This window comes from Diorhabda sublineata, chromosome 5 (genome assembly GCF_026230105.1).
Source record: "Diorhabda sublineata isolate icDioSubl1.1 chromosome 5, icDioSubl1.1, whole genome shotgun sequence".
Taxonomy (NCBI): domain Eukaryota; kingdom Metazoa; phylum Arthropoda; class Insecta; order Coleoptera; family Chrysomelidae; genus Diorhabda; species Diorhabda sublineata.
This window is the reverse complement of record NC_079478.1, coordinates 28312486-28326426: the sequence shown is the minus strand read 5'-3', so window position 1 is coordinate 28326426 and position 13941 is coordinate 28312486. Positions and strand designations below refer to the sequence as shown.

General features: G+C 32.1%; 1 pseudogene; it reads left to right on the top strand.

Moving 5' to 3' along the window:
- The first annotated feature begins 11428 nt into the window (after window positions 1-11428).
- Window positions 11429-13941, top strand: part of LOC130444702 (enolase-like) — a 33493-nt pseudogene continuing 30980 nt past the window's right edge.

Below are 13941 nucleotides of genomic sequence, written 5' to 3'. Positions count from 1 at the left end.
ATTAATAGTGAATTAGTATTATTAAATAAACTGATAATGTCGGATTTGATTTATTAATTGTCGATTCCACATCAAACGTAAAGGTTTTGATTGGAGCCCAGAAAGTTACCGAACGTCGCATTCCTTTTTCGGTGAAAATTTCAAATTTAAAATTTAACCAAAAAAAAACATTTCTTACTTCAATTTTGTGCGTTAACATGATTTATTTGTATTTATAGATTTAAGAATACAGTTCCTAGTCTTTTTTTTATTGTCCAAATTTTTGCATAACCAATCTACAAAATGTGGTTGAATTTCGTTGATCCAACTAAGAATTTCCTCCTTAAATGCACGCATCGATCTTTTATTTTAAATAACTCCATAGAAACAAATTCAATGATGTTGAATCACATGACGATGCAAGGGGCCAATTCTGATTATCGAAACGAGAAAGTACATGACCTGGAAATGTATCATGCATTGATTAAAGTCGTTCATGTTTAAAACACATTTTGGCCACATCAATATCATCCAGGTTCGGAAAAAGATCTGTATTATCATGTCACGATATCCAGCAACAGTAACAGTCACTGCTTGATATTAAAGTTTTTAAAAAAGTATGGTCCAATTATGTCTCCAGCCCATACAGTGATACTTTGTGGATGCATTCGTTTTCTGACAATCACATGTGGACATTCATTTTTTGATATTCAGTGATTGATTCAAAATTGTTGTCTTTTTTTAATTTTGTTAGTTTGGAGACGCAGATCTTTGGTGAGTATACGCTGTAGAGAGCTTTTTGAAATTTGCAATTCATGTCCACGACTCCGTACTGCTTAGATATTAACATTTGAATGACTTCTTTTTGTACGACCAGTGTACTTGGTATCTTCAACACATCCTGTCTTCCGGAATTTGATACTATTCCGATCATATTTAGTACGAAATTTTTGAACTGTCAACCGCCAAGCTTGCCTTATTTTTGAAAGATTGTTCAATAATAAAGACACATTATTCTATGGTGTAATGCTCCATTTTTACTAACCCGAAACTATGAGCTGATAATTTATTTTTTTAGGGTTGTCAACACTTATTCCATTACATAAATAGCGGCAAATTTAAATTTTGCATCAATTTTGGGATATCGTTCATATACAACCATCACATATTTATTTTTACTAAGAGAATATTAAAAATGTATGATTGTTCTTACTCTTTTTGATCTAATTAATTAAACAATTCGATGGAATGATATTATCCAAATATCATATTGTGATGACATTCGTTTTTACAAACAATAAATGTGCCGTTTTGTGAATTTCTTTCTTGAGTTCTGTTTGCTTTGCGTACAATATAAATACAAAGAATAGTACGAGTGCTCTAAGGAACTCAATGAATTTTTTGAAGTGAGACTATAGCATCCATTTTTTCTGACTAAAGTAAGTAATTGAAAACGATATTTGAAAATATTTTGTACAGATTCTATAATTCATGATTTTGATGATAGTCTGTCTCACGAGCCAGTTACATTCTATGAAAATTGTAGATATAGATAGATAACTGAGCTCTTTTAGCAGTGGCGGATTTACAGATTGGCCGCCTGTAGGCTATTCATCTTCTTCTGAAATTTGATACCTCAGTTCACAATTATTTAAACCAAATTTTTTCGCTGCAAAGAATTTTTGAAAGACATTATTTTAATCAAAGTTGATTCATGTACTTTCAAAGTAAGGTAAGGTATGTTTTGAAACTATACTCAACACTAATAAGAATAAAACTTACACAACAAGTAACGTTGATACATACGATTCACGAAAATTCAAGAAAAGCGTCTATCATCTGAATAAATCTATGCTGACGTACACAGAACAATACAAAGAAAAAGTTAATAGCTTTGAAAGAGTACGCGTTCCTGAACTAATTTCGATTCTAAATCATTAGTGTACAGTTTTTTGAGGAAACTATCTTTTCGGCTAGAACCTATGGAAAAAACTCGAATTTTATAAGAAATAAAAATTTCTTTATAGGTCTATTGGTAGTTCTGATATGAGACAATGAGAAACGTATTAACTCTGAAGTAATCACTAGCAGCCATTCTAATATCTTGCTTAAGTGTTCCATTAAATCTTCTTTTTTATCTAGTATATATTTTCTATACGTTTAATTTTCATCCCCTTTTCTTCAAATACTTAAAATTCTCTTATGCTGATCATGAAAACTCAGCTTTTCAGTGTGAATAATAATTATATCCAATCTCGTAGACTGAAATAAAACATTGCGGGACAAACTTTGCCGCCCCTTGTAATCTGCCGCACTAGGCTACAGCCTACTCAGCCAGCTGCTAAATTCTCTACTGTGTTTTAGTCAATCTACTTGTCACGAACACAAAGACATTTAGATCGTTTAGCAGGCGAAGTTTACGAAAATTGTAGAACATATTTTTCACTGCGACCACCCCATGCCACATCAAACTATTTTTAAATAACCAGAATGGTAGATCCTCTGTAGAAACATTTGACATAAATAAGTTTGCTGGCTGATTCGGTATATTTCAAAAACTGAAAGATTATTAAAGTTCAGCTATTTTGTCGTAAAACAATTTGTGTCAGCAGTGTTATATACTTATAATATGTTGGCTAATTTTTTTGTAATTTGTTTACATTATGTTGTGCCGTTTTTATAGGGACTATTTGATGTCATAGTGACCATATCGTTTACAAAAGTTAAGTTAAGGTTCTACATAGCGGTCATTAGACTAAGAAGAATAGTCAGGCAAAAGGAAAAAGATGAATCAGATAAGAGGAGAAAACAAAATTAACTTCATGAAATTACAGAGTTTGAAGTGACGTATTAACGCTTAGAAAGGCAGCAGCCGGATAAAAAAATTGAAGACCGATGGAGGTAGACCAAGAAAATGGCCAAAAATAAGACCGGAAGATCAAGTTAGAGAAATTTTTAGTTAATATGCGATGTATCGCACTTTTTGAAATGCCTACTATGACTCCTAGCTCACACATTTTCAGTCAACTATCAACCATTATCACTTCAATATTTCCGGAGGCGTCACCTCACTTGGTCAACCGATGTTGGTCTTCTCAGGTCGTATGGCATCATTTAAACTTTGCTACCCAATATTTTGCTATTGATAACTAAGAAGTAGTCTCAACCAAAATACAATTCAGCTTTTATATTGGTTGAGATAAGGCATTTTAAATAAAAGTATTGTATCACATAATGGTGACCAATTTTTTCCATGTTTACACAGATAGTCAATGAACTTGTTATATGTAATTCCAATATCAGAATGAAGTTGTTTCATTGAATTTAATGTATCTCAATTAATTATCTTGTTATAATATCTCGCTACTCCAATAAACCGTTTTGAACTTAGTAATATGCATTATATTTCCGTGACAAACTTCCAAATTTCAGTTATGGGCCGTCATAATTTTTTGTGTGAAGTTAATAGGTTTATATTTTTGTTCATTACTAAATTACGTAGATTGAAATATTTAATTATCAAATAAATATCAATATTTATAGTGCTATTTTGCTTGGAAACTTCTATTATTGAAAAGTATCGCTTTTCCTACAATAAATATATGAATTGGAATAATAATAGGAAATAACTTGAATTTAAGTTGATTCATCTACATGTTAAATTCAGGCATTTTATAAAAAATCGGCTAAACATGATCCCGAGAGCTTTCTTGCGTTTACTGGATAATTGTAGAAAATTTGACCGGCATAACATGTGTGGGAGACAATAATTATTTTGAGACATTTTACAATTTTCTTGTTATTTTCTAGTCACAATTAGAAATAGATTTATTAACCATAGCTTTATACATAAATATATATTTCTAAAACAAACTTCGACCATATTGTAACATAAATTCAGGCATACTTTATTTCAATTACACTATTTATTATTAAACGGACATTTCTGGGAACAATGACCATTAAATTTAGAACGAACTGCCTGTCTCAATGTGATTACTCTATCAGTGACTTTATCTTGAAAACTCGTCGAGAAAATCTTGAATTTCATATCTTGAAAACTAAGATTCTATAATACCTCTTGAGGTACCTAGTGCCAGTTCTTCATGTATATCATTTTCAGAGATACATCACTTTTGAGAATCGAGAGGATCCCGATCGACCTTTGGAGCTGCCAAAGAAACATACGCTCTTATTTCAATAGGCTTAAACTTCTTGTTCGATGTCTCTGACAATTTTTCAGCCGCCCTTTTCTGATAAGCAAAACAGTTTTGCCTTCCATTGTCGATAACGTTTTCAGTTGAATAAAGAGCACATATAACTTCGGATTGTGATGAAGATAGACGCTTATTTTCGACCTTGGAACTGCACACTGCAGAATCACTTGGCGTCGCGCTTATTCCATCAGACGATTCTTCTTCTGCATTAAACGGACTGCTTTCATATTATTACTGTGAATTAGAATCGTTTTCACATGTGTCTTCATTCCCTTCTTTTCGACCACTTTAGCTGTGTAATATATGCGGAGCGTTTTGTCTCTAAGGGGCGCAGTTACCAAAAAGCCATTAATAATTTCCATAGGGGGCAGATTGAGAATCCTTTACGTCCACCTAGCCTCGAGTATTAAAATCTTCAGAAAGAATAGAAACTCGCTTGTATCTTTTTGAGATTGCACTCCCTGCAACGTGGAATAAAAGCTTCGATCGCAGCTCTAGGAATGTAATATTTATTTTTCAGCGCGAATAACTTTTTTATCTCGCCCACCATGTCCTGTAGACATTCTACTAATATGTCAAAATACTCTTCCGTTGCTGATCAACTGTGTTTCGTCTTAGCACTATAAATTCATGTTACCAACAGACAGTACATCTCTTTTTATCACGGAATGATACAGTTTCTAACTTCTTCCAATGCCTTTTCATTCAACTAATTTACCGCTTTTAATTTTTTCGATCACTTCGTTAAATCGATCAGCAGTCTATGATTTCTGGATTGAATCGTTTTTCTTTCTTTCGCTATAAAATTGTTGGATTTGTTTGTTGGACAGCACTTTTGCTCCACTAATATACACCTAACGGACTTTAAAATAATCGTACTTTTTTGAGGTTCAACTGTCAGAATCTACCGTAGTTGTTTAAGTCACTTCTTCTAATAGTTTTCTTTTTAATATCATTCTTTTCAGATAAACGACAAGAATGACTATCTATTGTTTGAATCAAACTTGCACAAATGCATATTTTACATTTTCTACAAATGTGAAAATATTGAATATATTCTTTTGTATGTTGTTTTTAACTGCTATACAGAGATTTGTATAAGAACTTTTTTGTTATACTCTTTCAAATACCAATGGTCGGTGAAAATAATATGGTATTGTTACGAATAAGTTCACAAAATGGTTCCTTAGGTCAGCTCTGTCCAACTACTATGGAATTTTGAAAATATTGTTTATTTTTATATAGTTTTTTTGGTAGCAGGTGGTTTCTTTGCAGTATTTCTTCTAAAGATTTCTAGGAACGTCTATTTCTTTTGTTTCTTTTTGTTCGGTAACTTTATAGAATTTAATTTATGTTTATAAATGATTTGTCTAAACGCATTTAGTTAGTATGTAATAAATAGTCGTAGTCAACAGAGAATTAGCAAAATGATCGAATAATTTGCATAAATTATTTAAGTTATATTTAAGTGATAATTATAAGTGAATCATCATAAGTGTAGCATATATTGTGTAAAAATTAAGAATGTAAGAGACAGTGTTTATCAATTAACCCCACGAAAAGTAAGAGGGAAAAGCGTTACAGTATCTAGCAAATTCAATTTGAGAAATAATATAAAATTTCGTAGCATCCTGGAATCGTCTAAAATATTATTACTCTCAAGATGTAATGAAAATTGAGCAGGAAAATAATATTTCCAATAATCCACAGTTTGTTACTAGTGTTATAAAGATGTTTGCCTCATTGTTCCATCCTGGGGAAAATGTTCAAATAATCATAAATTTCCTGAAGGTTGAAACACGAATTACTGATAGCGGTTGAGAAATTTTTAATTGAAAGGAAGGAAAAGCGATAACGGAAAATAGCATTAAGACCTTTCCGTTACTAACAGTTTCACCTTTTTATTTCTAGATAGCACACTGTCATGTTTTAATGAGCAATAATAACTATTTGTTTTATCTTGAAAACAGTTAATTGGAAACTGTCAGTGCAATATATTTGAGACATTTCAATGTTTTTCTTGAAGGTGGAATTTCGTATGTATCAGCTACTTCTCATACTGAGTACTGACCTGTTCACCATACATGTCATCGATTATGGCACAATATTGATGGAATTGTGCCATCGCTTACGTCTTTGGAAAATGTTGCAGGTATATTGCAGCGGTGAAAACTCTTAGCGATAATGAATCAAGTTTAATGACGTAGGTAACAAACCACCTTATATAACAAAAATATGATGGATTCATTTAAATTGTATTGTAATACTGTTGGAATAAAGAAATTATCCATCAATCACTCAGTCAGTAACTATAACAATAAACATATATTTGTAATATGTGCATGGAAAGATACAAAAAATTCAAAATGTCAACAATTTCATGAAAACGACGTGAATGCTCAAATGGAGTGTTATATTTCAAACTTTTATTAATCAGAAATATTTATTTTGATTAATTGCTAACAATATTGATAACACACATTTTTCGTACCGACTATTCCTCAATTGTTCAATATAGAGTAGAATCCTTCCTCAAATTTTGTCCATCAGATCTATCTTTTGAGTTATGCTATATCCAGAATAATTTTTTTGTTGTTAATTTTGAATCCATTGTTCTCTCCAACCATTCGTTCTGCTAGAGGAAAAAACACAGGGAACTAAACATTCATCATCAGAAGCTCATGGATTCCAGTATTTATCTCCAAACTTCCTCACATTGGTCACTTATCACTTATAACTTTTCTTTTAGTAGGGTAGTCTCCTTGATGATTCCAACAATAGTCGTTTTAGTATTGTTAATCTATTCCTTGAATGTCCTAAAGTTTTCTGGAAAGTTATCTAAGCGACTGTATGTATGGATTTGGGGTCTAGTATACACTGCGACCCAAAGAATCTATTGTGTCCCTCTTTATTGCTGCGATACTGGAGAATCCATTTTTGTTGAACATCCTTCAATATTATATAGTGACCAGCTAATTTCCTTTCAAGTCCTTTCCAATCAAATCTTTGACAATAATAGGTAATATTAGTATATGGATGAAGTAGATTCTTTCATCATTCACAAGTATTTACGTGAAGTACTTTGAATGTTTGTGACGAAAGGGGGTTTTTGAATCTGTTGGAGTACCAGATTACATGCTCGAAGAAGAGAATTTGAAGATTATATATACAGTAAATAGTAAATAGTTTTTTTGCAAATATCTCGTTAAAAGTTTTATTTAGAGGATATGTCGATAGGGATGAAAAGTCGATGGACGTCATATTCTTCGAAGAAAATGTGCTTCGATATTTGACTGATGGTTCGCAATTGGAAGTAAGATTTGTGTCAGAAGGAATTTGCAGGAAAGTGCTTAACTTATACCGACCAAATAACAACGCTGACTGTTTTATTTTCAGTTCGGTTTAGAGAAATCGACGGAATGGGTGTTGGACAATTACAATAACGTAATAAAATCGAAACTGGTCACCGGATTACGTGTGTCTCCTCGCAAACCGAGGTATAGGTATTGTTGAAACGGTTGTTGGAGGTCACATTCTTCGGAGGAGATGCAATTCAATACTCGTCACGGCATTAGCCAGGATAAAAGTTCTTTTTTGTTATTATGAATCATGCTAATTTAAAATTTGAAAGAATACTCTTCATAATCGGCTAGACAATGAAATATATACTTCAAATTTAAATCATAATACGACTTTGATGTACTTGCATACCCTTCTTTTATTAAGTGTAAAGTTAAAATATTTTATACCTTCAATTTATAGGTATTAATGTCATTATTCGATGAACTAACGTACTCATTTGATTTTTTAAGATTAAATCAAATAAATTGTCGAAACGTGAAAACCGTTTTTTGTATCCGTAAAAATCTCTGCTAAAACAATTATTGTAGAACTTGGCTAAATACATTGGGACAACAGAGTGCTAGAAGAAAGAACTGAAAACTATATTTAGGACACACTAGTTTTTTAGTACAGTGCTAAGAGGAATATGAGATAAAATCTAGCAGAATGGTATATAATAAGATCACATTGCCATCTACTAATTCACCTCACAGTAAAATCCGTTTTAATTAAACGGTGGAAAAGCGAATGAAGACAAGAAAGAGATTTATCAAGTATCGCGGCTTTCTTCTAAGAACTCTACCAAAAAAATTATTTACGAGCGTGAACTGGTCGATATGGAAGCTTGATACAATCAAGATTGTTTCAACCTTGCGAATATGGTGATATATCATCTGACATGGAACAGTTATTTATGCAACAAGTGAGTAAAGTACTACTTTTTTTCACGAGTAGCCATATGCAATGAGTTTCGAGTATTTACTTAAGTCTACGTCGTTATTTACATTTAGGGTGCCTTTCAGTTTTCAATAAGTCAACCGAAGTATTGAAGACTTCCAAATTTTGGATTTAGTTTCAAAGTAAGCTAGCTACGCTTTTTCTGTGAAGCTGTTTATGCCACTCCATAAAAGAATTATATATCTTTAAATACTGTTATGACACGTGACGGCATTTTTTTAACCCAGAAGCGTGAAAAAATGAGCTGCTACAGTATTTTTTTCACGGTTTTTGACCGATTCAGAAATTACATTCTTTATGAATGCAAATGAATGAAAAAAACATGAATATTTTAATGGACGTAGAAGAAGGATATTAATTTATTAAAATTTTTTATGGATACCATTTCAGTGTAAAAAAAAAGAAAATAATATGAAAAAATAATTATATTGCAAATAACAAGACTATAAATAGTAAGCTTATTATTATAGATATTATTAGTAAAATGAGCTGAATATATAACAATCATCACATTTCTTGATCATAGGTATAAGACTCACAATAGTTTTTGGAGTTTACTCCTTAAGAATCGATTTGCATATATAAGGGGCCCGGTATGAGAAAAATGTGAGGAGTAAAATCTATCGATGAATGACCTCGTTACGTTTTTGGTGCGCACCCTATGATGCGCAACTTTCTAATTTGTCAGTGTCAACATACTTATTTTGCTGTCATTGTGAAGTTTTATTATCATTGTGTTCCGCTAAAGTGAACTAAAAGTATTTTCAAATAACTATGGCAGAAAGAGGTGTAGATGATATTGCCGGAACATCTAACAAACACGTGGTTGCAACGTACGTTATAATTCATGTATTATATGTATGAGCATGTGCAATTTGTATTTATTAAATATTTTAATAATTATCGATGTAGTTCATATAAATATATATTTGAAAACAACACATAAAATTAGATAATCAACCCAATATGAATTATCGAGATTATTGACTATTGTAAAAAGTTTAATGTAAAATATTTCGTCGATTAGTTATAATAAATGTATATGAAATGAATAAATTGAATAAATATATATTTATATATGTATATTATTTTCATTAATTAACAAATTTACCCTTTTATACAGCATCAATCTATTTTAAGTTAAATAAACTCTTTTTGCGTCTGGTTAGACTATCGAACTTAAGGAGTAAACTCCAGTCGTGCGTCGGAGCTGACACACACAATTTTTTTATTTTTTTTTTGTTTTAGTAAGAGTACTAAGTAGTAATAGGCTGAAAAACACGGTATGTGACTTTTATCTGCTGATAATTGATCGGAATACCGAAATTTTTAACCGTAAGACTTAATTGTTTTACTGTATTTTATTTTTCATGCAAAGAACGTTGACACCATATTCGTTCTCTTTTGGAATTCCCGGTGTTTACTATCTACCTTACAATGCGGGTCTGAAGAACAATTAATTACATAATTGCTAAACACATGACGTTACTCATTTATTATATCAAAGTATGTTATGCATTTACAATTATAATTAAAGTAAGCCAAGACACTGGTACTGCACCTATCTGAAAACGGAATGGGTTTCCCCAAATGTGAGTAATATGGTAATGTGTGCATATATTTATTTAGAGATTTTATTTACACAGACAAATTACATTATGTCGTATTTATCTGGGATTACTTTCTTTTTTTATTCAGAAACCAACTTGGTCAATATTTATTCTATAACCTAGTACCACAGACAGAAAATATTCGAAATATATTTTGTTGAAGGGATCAAAAATGGGTATGTTAAAAAATTTATTTAGTTACGCATCTTGGACAGAGCGTTGAAATAAAAGAAAAATCGCAAGTTTCAGTTGATTGAATTTGTTTTTGAACAAATGATGATCATCTTAGATGCTTCAATCTTCAAATGTTGAGTGTCATAAAGGCACTGAGAACAATTTATAGAGTTAGGCGTTTGTTGTAATTCGTTACGAGGGGGTAGAACATAGGAGAAAGAGGTCAACATTCGTAGTGGGGCACATTCGTACAGTTAGTATAACACGAAAAACTAACAGCACACAAACACGCCTTTGCTTGTATACGGCTACCACGTTGCTAGTGGAGTGTTGCGCCAGTTGCACTACAGAATACCAGCTGACAAGACATAACATGTTTTCGAGCACGGTGAGTAAATTTTTTATTCAAGTTTAATTCCTAATTGTAAGTAGAATTGTTTTGTTTTTGACAAAATAGTGATTACTGATTAATTTCAACATGTTTTATTTTGAACTTTAGTTGTTATATTTCTGAAAATAATTCAGAATTTTAATTTTAATTTTATGCAAAACTATGGGGTGCGTTCGAACAGTTAGACAGGGGGCACATTCGTACGCGTACGAATGTGCCCCTTAAATTTTATTAACCACCAGTATATCAAAATTATTTTCTTATGGAATAAAATGTACAATAACATGTTTTTTCTTTTATAACGTATTCTACTCCTAACAAATGAAATATTTTTATTCAGTTAACTTGATAATTAATATTTTATTACAGAATCATGGTGTGAAAATCTGAAAAAATAGTCTATGAGTTTATCAATTGATGATACAATACAAGACAGTTGTCGTATAGAAACACCACGGCGTAATACAACATCAAAACATCAGAGCTATAAAAAAAGAGTCAAAAGTTTTAAAGATAGCTCTAGCGCATATGGATCCTCAAGAACTTTTCATTCTTACTTCACGAGTCTACAAGTCTTCTCCTTGGAAGGTTACGTTTAAATGGCCGTATTACTGGTAAAATTTGCATATTTCGAATCTTTCACCTCAAAAAATATTACAAGTAAATTTCAAAAGCCAGGTATAGAGCTGTACAATAAAATGGCCTTCAGCGATGATTCTGCTCCTATTAACGCGTGAGCTTCAAATCATTCGGTAAACATGCCACCAGATCTGAAAACAATTACTGTAGCTCTAGAACCACAACCTTCCACCAGCGTGCCATCGACTGATAAAAATGAGTCAGATATTGGGAGCAGTCACCTTCTTTGCTCCAAAATCCTCAAGAAATTTTTGCGAGAACTGGCGAACCATCCACCTTTGCGGCTGAGCTATGATCTGGAAGAGAAACATAGACAGAAAGAATTGAAAAAAAAACATGAAACGAAAGCTAAAGCAGTGGAAAATGGTTTGAAGTAATTTAATTCAGGACAAAAGTGAAATGAAGATAAGAAGATAGAAAGCGATGAAGATTCAGAGGAATTTGAAGGATCGCAATTTACCTCGCGTTCGAGTTAATTTAAGAGTGATACAAGAGAATATTGAAGGTAATTGTTATGTTGTAGTGAAGTTTTAGAAAAAGACTATTGTTTATTACGTGAGAAAAGTTCTCGGTCATTATTCGGGTACAGAGATTAAATTATCTTGTCTTCGGAAGAAAATAGGATTATCATGATCATTCTTTTTCCCTGATATAGAAGATATAGACACTCTGTAGATCAGCAAAGTCGCCATGATTTTCCCTAATCATCGACCACAGGTAGAAAGACAAGACTCACTTTTCAGTTTATATAATTTATGATAATGTGCAATAATTTCCAAAGTAACAACCAAATGTATAATTACCTACTTTAAGTTTGAATTGTCAAAGACTGTGCAACATACAAAATGATTGTAAACATCTCACTAGTAAGTAAGAGTCAAGTCACATATTGTAACGTTCTTCGTATTTATTTACACTCTTTCTATTCGTGGGGTGAATTAATTAACACTGTCTCTTACGTTATTGATTTATTTACACTCTATACAATACACACATAAAATAATTTACTTATAAATATCACATAAATAATTTCTGCAATTTTTTCTTTTCACTACGACTATTTTTTTAAAAGTGAACTTACTGCGGTACATAAACTTATTTATATACCCTAAATAGGATTCTACAAAGTTCTAGAACAAAAAGAAACACATGGAATCAATAAATAGCATTTCCTAGGAAGAAATACTGTAATAGAGCCCCTTCTATAATAAAAAGTTCATCAAAGGCGCATCCATCAACAGATTAAAGGCACTGCGCAAGTTCGTCGAATTTTAAAATTTCATTCCAATTAATAAATATTATTGTGATAATTAATAAAAATCCAACGACTCTAATTGGCTTTTCAATAACCCTGTATGATTCCACCCCATAATGTATGAAAGTAACCCTCCTACTGTACGTGGGGTATATTCGTACAAATATCTTATCGTAGAAAAATAGATATAACCTTTTAGCCTTTTGGCATAATTGTTTCGGATTTTTTGTAACAAACCATAATATATTTGTTACATTTAAGTACAAGAACTAGATAAATTACAATTAATTACATATTAAAAAAATAAAATCTAAAAAGTGTACGAAGTGTAATCATTTTCCCTTACTATGGTATGGTTTCCTACCTAATATATGTAAGGAAGCTTTCAGAGGTTTTTAAATTCAATCAGGCTTTAGCCAGGCCAATTTTAGTTGTTGGGGGCAATGTGATAGAGTCTGGACCCCTATTCGAGAGGTGTTTGGTTGTTGTTTGGAATTATTTGGTAGAAATAAGAAATATTTGAAGACCGCTGCTGTTAACACTGTTGGAGCTATTACAAAAGAATTTGGAGAATTGAAAATGGTGAAAAAGAACCAGGAACTTGGAAAGAACATGAAAGACTTACGAGCATAATCAGTGAAAGAGTGATTTTGAAAAACTGCATGAAAAATGTATAGTGACCTTTGCCATGTTGCCATCACCTACTCAATTATACATACGTGAAGGCTGATATATGAATTGATAATTGAAAATTGTTGATTTCTATCTGAGAAAAAAAAATAATGATCTTGATCCAGTGACATGAGTATCTAGTTTCGGAGCTCGATTTTAAAGAGGCGACTTAGCTATCTTGGATCCGTAGACATAATCTTTTGACGAGCAATGAAATTGCCAACAACCTGGTCAAGCTTGCAATCATTCAACCCAACCAAACCTGCAGTATAAATCCCTTACTCGTGGATTGACGCGACCTAAAGCTATATAAGAAGGAAAACCGGAGCATGGCTACAGATGAATAATAGAATCTCTCAGACTTGGGGGCAGTTAAGTAGAAGTGCGAAAAAGATTCTGGAAGGGTTAATTGCTGGACACGTAAAAGTCACTTGATCTGAGCAGCGGCTTACGTGGAGTAGAGGCAGAAACTATGATCTGCGTGCTCAGCAACTGTCAAGGTCTTACTAAGGTATATCCTAAGATTCTGTTTAATGGAAGAGGCTTCTGAAGAGCATAAGGTAAGGGAGATTAGGAGCACTGCAAAGATATTACCCAGACAATCAAGACCGACAAGGTAAGATAGTAATTTAAAACCTAAAATAATATATAAATTTTTTACGGTTGTTATTTTTCTATTTAACAGATTTGGGTTGTGGATACCAA